At 37.6% G+C, this 14,721-nt stretch overlaps 1 pseudogene; it reads left to right on the forward strand.

Moving 5' to 3' along the window:
- The first annotated feature begins 2,720 nt into the window (after window positions 1–2,720).
- On the forward strand, window positions 2,721–3,564 carry LOC112810911 (large ribosomal subunit protein eL8 pseudogene; annotated as a pseudogene).
- The last annotated feature ends 11,157 nt before the right edge of the window (window positions 3,565–14,721 follow it).

Genomic DNA, 14,721 nt, shown 5'->3' on the forward strand with positions numbered 1-14,721 from the left:
TTTTTTCTTTAAGCCACATGGCTCCTGGGCAAAGCCCCTTTGATGTCCTGGTAAAGATCTTTCAATAAATCTGGGACTGGAAACAACTAGGATAGATCTTAATTCTATCTAAATCTATCACCGAACAAGAGAGATTTTAGGTTTTCCCAGGCTATGAGGTAATATTCTGGGAAAGCTGGAAGTTTCCCTGATCCCGCCTCAATAATAACCAATATGCCTAGGAGACCCTAGGAGACCTGGACCCTTTGTAAGTTTAAGGCTGCTACTTCAGATCGACCAGAACTGATTAGCCAGATAACTAGCCCAAGCAAGAAAGACTTTTGCTCATTGTCTGATTTGTCATGTTAGCAATGAAAGCTGTATTATATGAGTGCATAATAGCATTTATGTCTTTTTTATATTCCCTTGTATAAATCCATTGTAAATTGCAGGTGACTGCTAACAAGCCCAGGAGTAACCCCAGTGTGTTTCACACACTTGATCAATCCTAGTATTTGTGAGATTAACTCCATAAAATATTGCTTACAGACCATTCCTATAGACCACACAATATTCATCCTGTGCAGCTGACCTGCAGACCCTGGATCTCTACTATCCCACAGGCAAAATGGTTCTCTTTCTCTGAGACAAAATCATAGTCAACTTTCTCACTTTGTGTTGTCTTTCTAGACTTAAACAACTAAAGCCACTGGATTTGTGCTTTCAGAATCTTAAGGTCTTTATTTCCACTCTCTAACAGTCAAGGTTGCTGCCAGTCTCCTTCACATGTTTCATTTTCCTCTCGCGAATTTTCAGCACAGAGAAGAGGTTTGACATAACAAATGATGCATCATCTTTTACTAAGGGTAATTTGACTTCCCCATGATCTAATGATATCAAATGTACTAGGAGGCTATTACAATGACTCTGTGCCAAATATGTTGTCTTAGAGTTGATATTACTGTTTATGAATTTAAATTTTAGATCATATACTGAAATATGACTTAAGATTAAAGTTGGCTTTATGTATGCTATTTTTCTGAGGTTAAATTATTATAATCCAGCATGAAAGAAAAAATGTTTTATTGACTCAGTTATATATCTAATCTTGAGGCTTAAACTCAAGAATTGACATAAAAAATCATCACATATATTGGTGTGGTGGTATATGTGCAAAGAGAACTATTTTAAAGTCAGATTTATTTAGGAATTTAGAACTTAAGACATTTAAAAAGATTCTAAAGATACATCAATACTTCCAAAATAATATGCACGTATATGAAATTATATATAAATGTATGCACAGACATACATTTTGATTACAAGTTCCTTGAATAAAAATGTCTTTTATATGTGCTTATGTGTGAATATATATGTGCATGATTGTAAATATATATGTATATAGAGAGATGGAGTATCATGATGTTTAAAGTATAGAGTAAATTCAGTCCCTATGCATTTGTTGAATATGATTAAGTAAAATTTTCAGACATAGGAACAAAAGATTTTATATTTATCTTTAAAATATTTTGAATTTTTTTTTCAAAATATTTTCTCCATTACAAGAATGCAGCCTTTTACAAAAGAAATGTGTCTGAAGGGTAATGGCCTAAAGCCACCAGTCCAATCTCATCCAAGACTGTTATAAAACTAATTACATCTTTTGCATATGTGTGTGTGTGTGTGTGTGTGTGTGTGTGTGTGTGTGTATGTGTATACTATGCATACATCCACTCTTAGGTTGTAGTACCCAGTAAAGATAACTGAGGGAGAAGGTACTAAAAAAACAAACAAGCAAACCTTTCTCTTTTTGATGGGAAAAACAGAAATGATATTTTTCCTATTTTCAAGAGCCTAATATTGATATTTATATATTATTTTTTTTCTGTTCCAGGTAAAGGAAGCAGCTATTCTATGAGTTAGGAAAGGAAGGCAAGGGTCTTCCTTTAATTCACTGTTAGAGTAGTGTTAAGGAAATAGACTACCTCTGTCTGCCAAAGAAAGGATTTTGGCTTCTAAATGATAAGCAATCCAGCAATGCTTTGACACTGTAACTCTGAAATTTTAAGACATTGCTAGCCAAGAGCTGCAATCTCAAATTTAGGATAAATCAAAGAAAAGCTTAAGTATCAATGAGAAAGGTAATGGCACGTGCCATGAATATTCTTTTTTTGTTTGTGTGAAAATTCCTCTAATAATGTCAAGTCAAAATACACCATGGCAAGGCAGTGAGGGAAATATAGTGTCTTTTTTTTTTTTAAGATTTTATTTATTTATTCATGAGACACAGATTGAGAGAGAGAGAGGGAGGTAGAAGCAGAGGCAGAGGCAGAGGCAGAAGCAGGCTCCCATGGAGCAGGGAGCCCAATGTGGAACTTGATCACAGGACCCTGGATCACGTTCGGAGCCGAAGGCAGATGCTTAAGCAACTGAGTCACCCAGGTGCCCAAAATATGGTGTCTTTAATAAGTAGTTGTGGGACAATTAATATCCATCTGAGGTGTGTGGAAGTATCTTGACTTTCTACCTCATACCATAAACAAAAAGTCAATTCTACATGGTTTTTAGATGTAATGTGGAAAGTAAAGCAATAAAACATATAGAAAAAAACACAGGGAACATCTTTGTAAACTCACAGTAAACAAAGATTTCTTAAACAGCACATTAAAAACACCAACAAGAAAAAATGATAATTTTAATTATGTTAAAATTACTCTGGCTCTCTCCTCCAGCAACCCAAGATGCCAAAAGGGAAGAAGGCGAAGGGGAAGTAGGTGGCCCTGGCCCCTGCTGTCATGAAGTAGGAGGCCAAGAAGGTGGTCAATCCCCTGTTCGAGAAGAGGCCCAAGAATTTTGGCATCATTCAGGACATCTAGCCCAAAAGGGACCTCACCCACTTTGTCAAATGGCCCTGCTACATCCTGCTGCAACAGCAAAGGGCTATTCTCTATAAACGTCTAAAAGTGCCTCCCATGATTAACCAGTTCACCCAGGGCTTGGACCCCCAGACAGCTGCTCAACTGCATAAGCTGGCTCACAAGTACAGACCAGAGACAAAACAGGAGAAGAAGCAGAGATTGTTGGCCCGGGCTGAGAAAAAAGCTGCAGGCAAAGGGGATGTCCCCACTAAGAGGCCACCCGTCCTTTGAGCTGGGGTTAACACTGTCACCACCTTGGTGGAAAACAAGAAGGCTCAGTTGGTAGTGATTGCACATGATGTGGATCCCATTGAGCTGGTGGTTTTCCTGCCTGCCCTGTGTCCTAAGATGGGGGTTCCCTACTGCATTATCAAAGGGAAGGCCAGGCTGGGGTGTCTGGTCCATAGGAAGACCTGCACCACTGTTGCCTTCACACAGGTCAACTCAGAAGACAAAGGAGCTCTGGCAAAGCTGGTGAAAGCCATCAGGACCAATTACAATGACAGATAGGATGAGATCCGCTGCCACTGGGGAGGCAACGTCCTGGGTCCAAAGTCTGTGGCTCGCATCACCAAGCTGGAAAAGGCAAAGGCTAAAGAACTGGCCACCAAACTGGGCTGAGTGGACGCTGTTGAATTTTCTGTACATAAAAGTAATAAAACGTTGTCTTTCATCCAGTGTCAAAAAAGTTAATTACTCTGCTTATTAAAAGAGATGATTAAGGATAAAAAGGCAAGCCCAGAGAGTGGGAGAAGACATTTATGCCACATATATTCAATGAAGGACTTGTATAAAATTACATAAAAAACTGGGACACTTGGGTGGCTCAGTCAGTTAAGTGTCTGCCTTCAGCTCAGGTCATGATCCCAAGGTCCTGGGATCAAGCCCCCGTCAGGCTCTGGGCTCAGTGGGGAGTCTGCTTCTTTATCTCCCTCTGCCCTCCCAACTTGTGCTTCTCTCTCTCTCTCTCTCTTTCTCCAATAAATAAATAAAATCTTTTTTAAAAATTACATAAAAAACTCAAATTTTAAAAAGGCAACCAAATGAAAAGTTGCACAAAAGACTTGAGCAGACAGTTGTAAAAAGAGCATAGCCAACTATTCAGTAAACATATAAAAAGCTGTGAAGCTCTTCAGTTATCAGAGAAATGAAGGGTAAAACCCAAAGAAACATCAGTACACAGACTCCAGAATGGCTAAAAAGAGAAAAACTGAAAATAAGTGTTGACAAAGATATAGAAAAACTCAAACCCTCAAGTACTACTAATTTGGCAGCTTCCACTAAAATTGAAGATAAGCATAACCTATGGACTAGAATTCCCCTTCACCCAACAAGAATAACATACATATATTTTCCAAAAGACATGCACTAAAATGTTTATAGCAGTACTATTCAAAATAACCTTAAGTCAGAAATTACCCAAATGTTCATCAGGATAAATGAATTGTGGCATATTCACCAAATGAAATACAATGAGAATTAAATGAACTATAAACTTCTTTCAATATTACAGATGAATTCCAAAGCATGTTGAAAGAAAAATTTAGACTCCAGGAATACATTTATTAATAGGGAATATTTATTCTATTAGTACACAATATAATAAAGAATGAATATATTCTTTATGTTTATTAACAACATTTTCATTCATAACATTCATTCCTGATTACATTATATATTATTATATCAGATTATGAAATTGTGAGATTTATCTCACAAAAGCAACAACAAAAAAACTCATCCATGATGCTACAAGGTAGCTTAGTGGTCACTTTGGAGGCATGGTGTACTGCCTAGGGACTAGTATTGTTTTGTATTGTTCCCCTGCTCCCCATTTGAGCTCTGGTCACATGGGTATGCTCAGCTTTTCGGTAATTTATTGAGCTGTACATTTGTGATATGTGTACTTTCAGGCACATATACCACAATGCAATTAGTAAAATAATGTCCTCTCAAAAGTGAGTATTATTTTAAAAATTGTACTTTTATTCAACAAAGCATAAAAATTCAGTGTGTGGAAGAGATATATGAATTTTTTTAAAAAACATCCATTCTTTTATAATCTAGGAATCTAGTACACTCAATGGTCATGTATCCATGTAACAGTTTCAGATTCTGTTGTTAATAGAAACCTTGATAAAATATTTAAATTTTAATGTACAGAACATCAGACGTAAAGAAATATGATACTTTGGCCTTGTGATATAAATTAACCTATGCTTAACATTTGAAGTTTAAAGTTAAACAAACTTAACCTCTGTGAGGCTAAATCCAAAATTAGAGTTTCACCCTTGCTCTATCACTTGAGAATTTCCTTCAGTGGAGTTAGAAATGCAAATAGCATAAATAACAGATACCACCTGGTTAAAATAAGAGGAAACAATTTAATCGAAGCATTAAGAAAGCTAAAGCACTCCTCTATCCTGCATTCCTCAGATGCCCAAACCAAATGCTAATTAAGCTCCATGACCTTTCATGCTCAGCCCTGTCACAGATCCTGGAATCTAAAGCTAGCTAGGATTTTTAAAGAATCCTATCCAAGAATTCAGTAATTTGATAATGTTAAGTCCTATCATTCTTGATATTTCCCTAGGCTAGCATTGTTTTTATAACCAGCTTTTTTATATATAACCTATTTTTATAACCAGCTCTGGTCTCTTAAGCAATTTTGCCTGGTAACCTAGTTCCCGTTACTTGGTTTCCGTTTTGAGTGATCGGTCCAGGAATATCCTGATGGTGTCTTGCCTTACATCTAAGCACTTTCTGAACAGAAGTCTCACTGTGCTGCTTCTCATCTTTCTCATGGCCTGCAGTCTGAGATTCTCACTGGATTTCCTTGGTGCTGATAACCAGCATGTCTGTCCCTGGGTAGTGACTGCCTGGTCCCAAGCTTTTCTGAAATCATGTTATGCCTTCAAGCCAAGACATTCACCTGTCACTTACTCCTCACCAGACTTCCACATCCCTGCCTGGACTACCACCAATGCTAGTTTTCAGACTTCTTTTTTACCCACCTCACCTCACCTAGGAGGACACCCTAAGGAGCCACAGTCTGACATGCATTATGCATCTGCCTCTCTGGAATTCTGACTTCTGCGGTGCATTCCAAACCCAGTGGTTTCTTCTCACTTCTGAGCGCCAGGCAGCTCAACCTTGTTCCTCTGAGAACTCCCATGAGAAGGCAGCAGAAACGAAAAGCAAAATACATTTATTTTTGACTCAGTCAGGCTCAGCATGCAACAAGACAAGAAATGGCCTAGAATTCCTCATCCCTGACAATGTTTACCAAATCCTGTCTCACCTGGGCATGCATTAGGACATTGAGATGGAACTAAAAGATAAGAAAGACTGAGAAAAGCAAAAAAAAAAAGAGGTAAGAAACAGAAGAGTATGAGATAAAAGGAAGAATATGTTAGAGCAATTGTACACTACTGTTTCTCATTCATCTGTTACTGTTAAGTCTCCATTGAAGACCACATTACCACTATAACCACTTTCTCCACTATTTGCTTATTCTGGCCTTGCCCTATTTAATCAGTTAATGTGTGTCCATTCATCTTTGCTTTATTTTTTTAAACTATAAAGAGCAAGCTCTGGCCATCCTAGATCTTGACTTACACTTACCCTAACTGCATGAGTTCAAAAATATCACTAATCCTTTCGGTTTTCTCATTGAAAATGGCTTGTTTGGATTAAATCAAGAGTTATCTATACTTGGGGAGAATAAAGATGGTGTGTCCTTGACTTAGTTGGAATGAAGTGAAGGACAGAGGACTGACTGCTAGGACCATGGTGAATACTCAAGATTCCAGAGCCAAACAAACTAGTTTGAATCCTCATTTCCCCATTTACGTATGATGTGACATTAGACAACTACCTAAATTCAAGTAGATTCAGTCTCCTCATCATAAAATGTGGATAGTAATAGGGTTAGCTCCATAGTGTTTTAATAACTCAATATGTAGATCAGAAAAGGTATTCAATAAATATTTATCAATATAGGAGCACTGCAAAATAATGGAAAGAACAGAGACATAAATGCATGCTCTTATCTACACACACACACACACACAAATTTTAAAGCCCTAAGCCTTGCTGAAAACTAATCTGGAAGCAAATGACATTACACACAAGATCTGCCAACAACTAAGAAAAAAAAAATCCACCCAGTAATTAATGTTAATTTAGAAATTTTATTATCATTTTCTAATATATTTGGAGAAAAGCTACTGGATTTGAGAGGTTGTAGCACTTATTGAGATCACATAGTCAAAGCATTTACCTTGATGTGTCCCTACCTCCTCTTTCTTTTCCCTTCTAAACCCTTCACTTTTGCTTTTCGTAATGTCCTATGTATTTGTTGTCTACAGATGCACAACAAATTACCAAAAACTTAGTACCTTAAAACAGCACAGTTTCTACAGGTCAGGAATCAAGGCATAACTAGATGTGTCCTCTCCTCAGGCTTTTTCACAGGTTCTCATCTGAAGTCTCAACTGTAAAAATCTTCATCCACACAACAGGTTGTCAACCGAATGCAATTCCCTGTGGCTGGTGGAAGACACCCACGTGCTAAAGGCTGCCCACAGCTCCCTGCCATGTGGCCTTTCTCCATAGGCAGGGTGTTTGCTTCTTCAAGGTCAACAGAAGAATCTCTGACTCCATTCTGCTACCATAGAGTCATACACAACATTAACATAAGCATAGGAGCAACATTCCATCACCTTTGCAATATAACCTACTCAAGGGATATGATGAGGATGCAACACAGGGAGAGTCAATTCAGGGTGTGTGTATATCACACTGTGACAATAATAATTTGGTAAGAATTCTTTTTTAAAGATCACTCATCAAATTTATCCATACTGCTGATCTTCAGCCTTAGGATAGACTCCATTAAGTTTATTTTTTTAGGACAGAAGAAAAGATGGCGGAGAAGTAGGATACCCTATTTCAACTGGTCCCCGGAATTGAGCTGGATATCTACCAGACCACTCTGAGCACCCACGAAATCAGCCTGAGATGTAAGAAGATAGATCTGGATCTCTACAAACAGAAGATTGCAGACAGTTGGTTTTGAGGTATGAATTGGGGAACTGTGATTCTGCAGGCAGATATTGGAGGATAAACGGCAGCAGGAGGGAGTCTGGCCGTGGGGATCCTGCACTGCCGGTGAGTGACAGCCTTGTGTGCTGGGGACGGGGCACAGACTCGCAGACTGATGGTGGTGGGGAAAGGACTTTAGGGCAGCCCCCAGGTCAGAAACCCAGAGCAGTGGGGTCGCGCATGCAAACTAGGAGCGGCTGGCAGTTTTAGAAGCACAAGGGGCAGAGACGTGCCCTGACCTGGAGGCAGGACTGGGAGCACTGTGGAGGGGCGCACAACCCAGGACGCCGCAGTTTATAGCAGCACAGACAGAAACGGAGACAGTGTGACCTGGAGAGCTCTCATAAGAACAGACTGTGATCTCTCTGCTCTGAGGCAGAGGGTTGGAAATCATCTCTTCTACTCTGACTCTCAGAAGAGATGCGGAAAGCTGCCAGGGAAAGCCACCAGAGAACAAAAGCCCCAATAAACTGATTCCCGCTGAGCCCATCCCCCACCACAGGGGGGCAGGGCAACTCTCCCCAAACAGGGTTGTCTGAGTAGCAGCACAGAAGGCCCCTCCCCCAGAAGACAGGCTGAGAAAACAAGAGCCCAACAACCCTAAGGTCCCTAGAAAACAGGTGCATCTTGCTTGGGTTCTGGTCAATAATTTGGACTCTATACATTCCCTCAACCACCCATCAACAGAATGACTAGGAGGAGGAACCCCCAAATTAGAAAAGACTCAGAGATTATGACTTATACCGCAGATTTACAAATGGATGCAAATATAACCAAGATGTCAGAGATGGAATTCAGGCTAGCAATTGTGAAGACAATGGCTAGAGTGGAGCTATCAATTAATGGCAACATGGAGTCTGTAAGCGCAGAAATGAAAGCTGAATTGGCAGAACTTAAAAATGCTATCAATGAGATCCAATCTAATCTAGATAATCTAACAGCTAGGGTAAGTGAGGCAGAAGAACAAATAAGCGACCTGGAAGATAATTTAATAGATAAAAAGGGAAAAGAGGAGACTAGGGAAAAACAACTCAGAATCCATGAAAATAGAATCAGAAATAAATGACACCATGAAGCATTCCAATGTCAGATTAATTGGAATCCCGGAGGGAGTGGAGAGAAAGAGAGGACTAGAAGATGTATTTGAGCAAATTGTAGCTGAGAACTTCCTTAATCTGGGGAATGAAACAAACATTCATGTCCTAGAGGCAGAGAGGACCCCTCCCAAGATCAAGGAAAACAGGCCAACACCCCGGCATGTAATAGTAAAACTTGCAAATCTTAGAACCAAGAAAACCATCTTAAGGGCAGTTAGTGGGAAGAGATTCCTTACCTACAGAGGGAGGAACATCAGAATAACGTCAGACTTATCCACAGAGACCTTTTAAACTAGGAGAACATAGACAGTAATCTCTTTGACATCGGCCACAGCAACTTCTTTCAAGATACATCTCCAAAAGCTAGTGAAACAAAAGCAAAAATGAACTTTTGAGACTTCGTCAAGATAAAAAGCTTCTGCACAGCTAAGGAAACAGTCAACAAAACAAAGAGGCAACCCACAGAATGGGAAAAGATATTTGCAAATGACACTACAGATAAAGGGCTGGTATCCAAGATCTATTAATAACTTCTCAAACTCAACACCCAAAAAACAAATAATCAAGTCAAAAAGTGGGCAGAAGACATGAAAAGACACTTCTCTGAAGAGGACATACAAATGGCTAACAGACACATGAAAAACTGTTCATCATCATTAGCCATCAGGGAAATTCAAATCAAAACCACATTGAGATACGACCTTACACCAGTTAGAATGGCAAAAATGGACAGGGAAAGAAACAACAAATGTTGGAGAGGTTGTGGAGAAAGGGGAACCCTCTTACACTGTTGGTGGGAATGCAAGTTGGTACAGCCACTTTGGAAAATGGTGTGGAGTTTCCTCAAAAATTTAGAAATAGAGCTACCCTATGTCCCAAGAATTGCACTCTGGGTATTTACCCCAAAGACACAGATGTTGTGAAAAGAAGGGCCATATGCACCCCAATGTTCATAGCAGTAATGTCTGCAATAGCCAAACTGTGGAAAGAGCTGAGATGCCCTTCAACAGACGAATGGATAAAGAAGATGTGGTCCATATATACAATGGAATATAACTCAGCCATCAGAAAGGATGAATACCCAACCTATACATCAACATGGTTGGGACTGGAGGAGATTATACTAAGTGAAATAAGTCAAGCAGAGAAAGTCAGTTATCATATGGTTTCACTTATTTGTGGCACATAAGGAATAGCACGGAGGACATTAGGAGAAGGAAGGGAAAAATGAAGGGGGGGGAATCGGAGGAAGAGATGAACCATGAGAGACTATGGACTCTGAGAAATAAACAGGGTTTTAGAGGGGAGGGGGGAAGGAGATGGGTTAGCCTGGTGATGGGTGTCTAAGAGGGCATGTATTGAATGGAGCATTGGGTGTTATACGCAAACAATGAATCATGGATCACTACATCAAAAAGTAATGATGTACTGTATGGTGAGTAACATAACATAATAAAATTTTTAAAAAAAGATTATTTTTTAATCAGAAACAATGTTTTTAACTCCAAAAAAGAAATTAATGCTAATATGTTGACCCCATTTAAACTTTATATCCAGAGAGTCATTTAAATATTTACAACTACTGTTTTCACGTTTGATTGACACTTTATAAAATATTGATGTTGTCAAAAAACAGCATGGTTCTCATGAGAATATTACTTTTTCTGTTTAAAATTTATCCTGAAAAATTTGTTTTTCTTTATAATAACAATGAAAATATATGTCTACTTCCTCAGCTCTTTTAAAAGCCATAGTGCAGGGCGCCTGGGTGGTTCAGTTGGTTGGGCGACTGCCTTCAGCTCCGGTCATGATCCTGGAGTCCCGGGATCGAGTCCCACATCAGGCTCCCTGTTCAGTGGGGAGCCTGCTTCTCCCTCTGACCCTCCCTCCCCTCTCTCATGTGCTCTCTCTCTCTCTCTCATTCTCACTCTCTCAAAATAAATAAATAAATCTTTAAAAAAAATAAATAAAAGCCAAAGTGCATACTATTTTGTACTGTGTTAGTATTCACAGCAAATTATGAAAGTGGAGAGGATAGAGAATTGAGATTGTAGGTAGTATGGAATAAAGAGGCTTATGTGTACTCTTCAAATCTCCCCAATCTTTTCATAAAGCCGAACAACCAGGATAGTGAAAAGAAAAAAAAATGGACATGTGGAAAAAAATCTAGTGACAAAATATCTCTATCAGTTTCCTAGAATATAGGTTGGTGGTGTCAAACCACCACTGGTAGCATGACCTGTACAGGACCAGAGAAAGGGTGGCTCCAGTGGTACTAAGAGCTCAGAAACAATGAGTAACTCACACCAGAGACTCACATGCAAAAGGGGAATGTTTTCTTTTTGAAATCCTCAGCCATACAGACCTAAGAATAGTCCATGAAAGTTGAATAAGAATAAACTCGCTCCCCTTTGAGGGTGAGTTCCAACATAATGAACTAGTTAAGAGCACTAGTCAAGTCCATCCATGAAGGATTTTGGAATTATGATGAAACGATGGAGACCCAAAAGGATAAAAAAAAATAATAATAAATTAAAAAGTTCTTTGAATAGAAGGCAAATTGAGTAAGGCAAAAACCCTAGGAATGAAGAGGAAAGAAGTTTCAGATTTTAGGTAGTAGAGGGAGGGAAGTCCTAAGGAAGCACTGCTTAGAATTGTGGACATGGTTCCACAAGGAAGTCATATTTTTAATATTTTATAGTTACAATGGAAGAGAGCAATTAAGAAGTGAAGCTACCCCAACCCATTCCTCATCACAAAAACATTCCCTTAAAAAGACAAGAAAACTCCGTTAAAATAAAAAAAGAAAATGAACTTAACGTAAATACAAAAACATGGAAGTCCACTAAAAAGCCTGACCACAAATCAGAAATACACAGGAGCGCAGCATGTGAACAGAGGAAAAAAAACTCTAAAGTGCTTCATGAAAAATATAAATCAGAAATAGAAAATTCTCAAAAATAAGATTACAAAACAGGAAGGTTTTGCAACTAGAGCTTTTTAAAACTAGGTACCAAATTAGAAATAAGAAAAAAAAATACTGTTTTTCAGTATGGAAAGCTCATGTAGAATAAACTTGAATGAAGAAATATCCATGAAAGTTAAAGTCAGGAAAACAAGGATTAAAAAGGAGTAAAAATGACAACCAAAAATTATGTGTATGTATGTATATATAGATGGATAGTTAGATAGATGTAGAAAACAAGAAAGAAGGTATAATATAGATATACTAGGTGATCCTAAGGAGAAAAACATGGTTGTCACAAATAATAGTATAATTCATATAATCCTGGAAAATAAAAGGCTTAAGTCTACATATTTGCAAGGGTACTCATGCAGTTGGGAAAATTACTGAAGAATGGTCAGACTCCAACAACTTCCAGGAAAACTATCAGGTTTAAAGAAAGAATTCTTAAGCATCAAAGGAAAAAAACCAGATCAGGTATAAGGGGAAAATAACTGAATTGGAAACAAACATCAACAGAAACACTTCATAACATAAGATAATAGAGATATAAATACTTAACGAAGAAGTGTAAGCTCAGGGTTTTAAATTAGGCCAAACTGATTTTTCAATCATATCATTATAAATTTGCAAGACCACAGAGAACACTGATTCCATGATCTATTCCTGAGAATTTAACAGAGGAGCCTACAATGAATTCAGAGGAATTTTCAGCATTTTAACTGTAAAACAATGACTAAAATAGATGTAATTGTAAAGCTAACACCAATCAGTGGTGATAACATGACCAAATAGAATATAAATACGTTCTCTGACAGAATAAATACATTACAGCTAATAAATAGTAAGAAGGGCAGAATGTATGGAATATATAAGTTCACTAACTCATAGGTTGTCAGTTGGTATAAGAGGCTATCATATCTAATTAAATTCTGGGAGAAAGGGAGAGAATAGAGGAAGTTACTAATGGCATCATTGTTATAAAAGTGGTAAACAGTATCAGTAAAACAATGAACTAAATGTATATATTAAGATAACTATCAGGAAAAAACAAACACACAGTAAATAGGCATAATATCTCCAACTTAATCACAAATGGTTCAGAAAAAATATACACTTGTGCCCTGGACACATGCATACATGTGTATGTGCACACATGTGCACGCACACACACACACACACACACACCTACACACACACAGATGGAGAGGGAAAATGATAAAGGGATAAAGGGTAAAAAAAATGATGAATACTGGTAAAAGGAAAACAGGAGTTTCTTATATAACTGCTGAAAATATTGTTTTGTATGTTTGATTCAAAATTTGGAAATCTTGGGTGCCTGGTGGCTCAGTCGGTTAAGCATCTTGGTCATGATCCCGGGGTCCTGGAAGTCTGCTCAGCGGGGAGTCTGCTTCTCCCTCTGCCCCTTCTCCCATTTCCCTTCCCCACTGCTCGAGCTCTTTCTCTCTAATCAATCAATAAATAAAATCTTAAAAAAAATTGGAAATCTTTTAATGTGATATACAATTTTAATAGATCTAAGAAGAAACATAATTCATTAATAATTAACAGACATTTCCTTAATATAATAAAATTTGTATTACTTCAATGCAAAATCAACAATTGATGGAAATACTCTAGAAGCATTACCACTGAAGTCTGGAACAATTTAAGTGTAACTTCAGTTGTATTTCCCATTAAACAGGAGGCATTATGTAAACCCAACTGGTTTTAGATAGATAGATAGATAGATGGATAGATAGATGTGACATAAAAATTTGGAGGATTATCATCATAGGCAGAACTATAATATTACAACCACAAACCCCAAAAGAATCAATGAGAACCTACTATAAACAATAAGAGTTTAGTAAAGTGGCAGGATATAAAATTAACATCCCCAAATCAATAGCCTTAGCATTTTATAAGCAATAGCAACAGGCACTTTAAGGATACAATGGAAAGGAAGGCCTTCTTTACAATGAAATAATAAGTAGTAGTAGAAATAATAATAATAATATATTTAGGCATAAACTTTTAAAAGTGCAATGAAAGATATAATGAAAAATATAGATACTCATGAAAGATGTGATAGATACATGACCAAACAGAAATGTATACCTTATTCTTGAATATGAAAATTCCACCTCATAAAGTTGTTAATTCTAAGTTAATTTTGAAATGTAATCAATCCCCATAAAAATACCATGATGTTTTTCCTCGGAATAAGGCAAGGTGATTAGAAAGTTCATTAAGAAATAAGCAAAATCAGCAGAGTAAAGACTGAAAAAGTATGTGGTGGGGATAATTATCATAGCTGATATTAAAACACTTCAAGGACTCCATAAATGAAACAGCATGGTATTATTTCACTAATAAACTGAAAAACTATGGGAATAGAATATCCAAAAACATCAAGTATGTACAGAATTTAGTATTGATAAAATTGTCATCTAAAGTCAAGGGGAGACAGATTTTTAGTAAATGGTATTGGGACAACTGGATAAACCTATGGAAATTTATAAAATTTTATCCATTCCTCCTATTGTGTATGAGGATAAATTCCAAATGAATCAGAGATCTCCTAATAAAAAAATGAAATTCTAAAAGTACTGGAAAACATTGGTGAATTTGTTTTTTAACCTACGAGAGAAAA

This window comes from Callorhinus ursinus, unplaced genomic scaffold (assembly GCF_003265705.2).
Source record: "Callorhinus ursinus isolate GAN/ISIS: 27379988/994484 unplaced genomic scaffold, GSC_fseal_2.0 scaffold2, whole genome shotgun sequence".
Lineage (NCBI taxonomy): Eukaryota > Metazoa > Chordata > Mammalia > Carnivora > Otariidae > Callorhinus > Callorhinus ursinus.